General features: G+C 44.2%; 1 pseudogene; it reads left to right on the top strand.

Moving 5' to 3' along the window:
- Nucleotides 1-384: 384 nt before the first annotated feature.
- LOC118851028 lies at nt 385-1,748 on the top strand (annotated as a pseudogene).
- The last annotated feature ends 429 nt before the right edge of the window (nt 1,749-2,177 follow it).

The following is a 2,177-nucleotide window of genomic DNA, read 5'->3' as shown; positions in this document are numbered from 1 at the left end:
TTATTTATGGATCATTTATATTTGAATTTGACATCACCACACTAGAGGCAAGAGGGAAGAACACGTAGTCAATAGGGCCAAATAGCACCTTAGTATCTTTGCTATACTTTGGTTGCTTTAAGCCAGCAAGGTAATCAGTGAGAGACAGTCCTTCCTCTTTTGATGATACAATTTTTGTGGATTGTAGCTTCCATTTACAGTGATGAGATAGGGAAGAAAACAAGTATGGAGGACTTGCAGCAATGAAATATTGTATCTGTAGGAAGATTGAGCATTCCTGGGTGTCTTTCCTTTTGTGTCCATTAGTCTTTTTTCTTTGTTATGTGAGAGTCCTCCTGAGAGAATATCCAATATTACTAGACCTGTGATATAGAGCTCTCGAGCATGCAGGTGTGCATGATGCCGCTGGGGAGTGATCTGGAAGGAGTTTGCTATAGGGTTAGCAAAGGCTCATCTCTGATGCTTGTCTTTAAGATGATGCTTCCTTTCCCCACAGGTTATGAGTCTAAAGTCTTCAACATTGGTTAGAGATGGGTTGAGGGATCTGATAGTGTATAAGGTCAGATAACTTTGTCACCTCACAAAGTCCTGAGAGATTGAGACCTAAGACAGTCAAGTTTTGATAGGAAGGAGGGGAGAATTCAGGATGGGGGTGATAGTATCTCACAGGGAAGGTCTCTTAGCAGCTAAGATTCAGCTTGGGGCATTGGGTACCTAGGGGGAGGTGGTGACAGTGGGCAGAGCCACCCAGAAAGGAAAAACACTGTTGACAAATTTGTCTTGCTTTATAACTCTGCTTAAGGTGAAAATACTTGCTGAAGACCAAGCACATCAGGAAAGAACAGGTTATAAATTAATGGTGCAGCTTACATTTGCATTCTCAAGGCAAAATATTTGTTTAACTAACATCTTTTGCCTTCATATGAGGTATTGGCCTCTGAGTCTGCTAATGGAAACTGGTCCCCAATATCAAACACCAGGCTTTTTGAAATTTCATTTGACATTTTCATTTACTGACTTCAATACTTAAGGGATTCATAATTTTGTCAATGGGGATACTGTGGTCTTTAAGAGTTTCTGTGGTCAAAAAATTCTTTGCCTATCTGAACTTAGCTTGGTTGGTCTTTGGAAAAAATATGATATAGATATTACATCTATCTGTCTGTGTATCTGTCTATCTGTCTGACATGGAAGAAGACAGAGAAGACCCCCAGTATGAGATTTTGCCCTAGGCTGGTGGAAGCTCATGCCCAGCTTCCTGTGTAGCCCAGCTGTGGGTACAGATGGGCTACCAGCAGTTGTAAGCTGGCACTGTTGTGAAGAGGTCATGGCAAAGGAGCCATCTCATTGGGCCTCAACCAGGAAACAGCCTACCCACCATGGAGAGGCTCATAGAGGTTCCCCCTAGCAGGACCACATCCTGCTGTCCTGTCTCATGTCTCAAATCTCTCTCCATTGGACTGCTCCATTTGTGGCTGCTGGGTCTGTTGGTGCATTCCCCATTTCCTCCCAAACAACCTTCCCCAAACACAACTCTCTCAAACAGCATCTCTCTCCCCCACAGCAGTAGTCCCCCAAATAGCCTCCTCCAACTCAGTCCCTTCCCACTCTTTCCTTAGCAACTTGGCCCAGGAATTTTTTCCTCATTCTCCCTCTGATGCTGTAGCTAGAACCTGGAACCTATACTTTGCAGATCACGTCAGAAGGCTGCTGCTACCTCCCCTGCTTCCTGGCAGTCAGTAGGATAAAGAGCAGTTGAGACCAGCCTGCTGGCCCCTCTCCACAGTTGCCCCTGTGACTGCCCTTCCTGGCTTCAGGCTGGCATCACTGCTGCCCTCCTCCTTCTTTCCTTCTCTTATTCAACTTCCTAGATATCAAGCATCAGCCTTCCTTCCTGCATAATTCCTTTCCTTGACATCACAATGGTCTTGGTTCCTTTAATAAATTGGAGAAGAGAAAAAAAAAACCTGAGGCAATCACGGTTAAGTGACTTGCTCAGGGTCACATAGTAGTTATTGTCTGGGGTCAGATTTGAACTTGATAAGTTCAACATATACACACACAATAGGTTATACATGAAGCTCTGTGAGACCCACCAGAATGTGTCTTCCACTGGCATAACTTTTGAGAGTCCTGGTTCCCTTCTACTCAACAATGAAGCATCTGAGTAGGACTCT

This window comes from Trichosurus vulpecula, chromosome 5, assembly GCF_011100635.1.
Source record: "Trichosurus vulpecula isolate mTriVul1 chromosome 5, mTriVul1.pri, whole genome shotgun sequence".
Classification (NCBI taxonomy): domain Eukaryota; kingdom Metazoa; phylum Chordata; class Mammalia; order Diprotodontia; family Phalangeridae; genus Trichosurus; species Trichosurus vulpecula.
The sequence above is the reverse complement of the archived record's forward strand: the minus strand, read 5'-3'. Positions and strand labels throughout refer to the sequence as shown.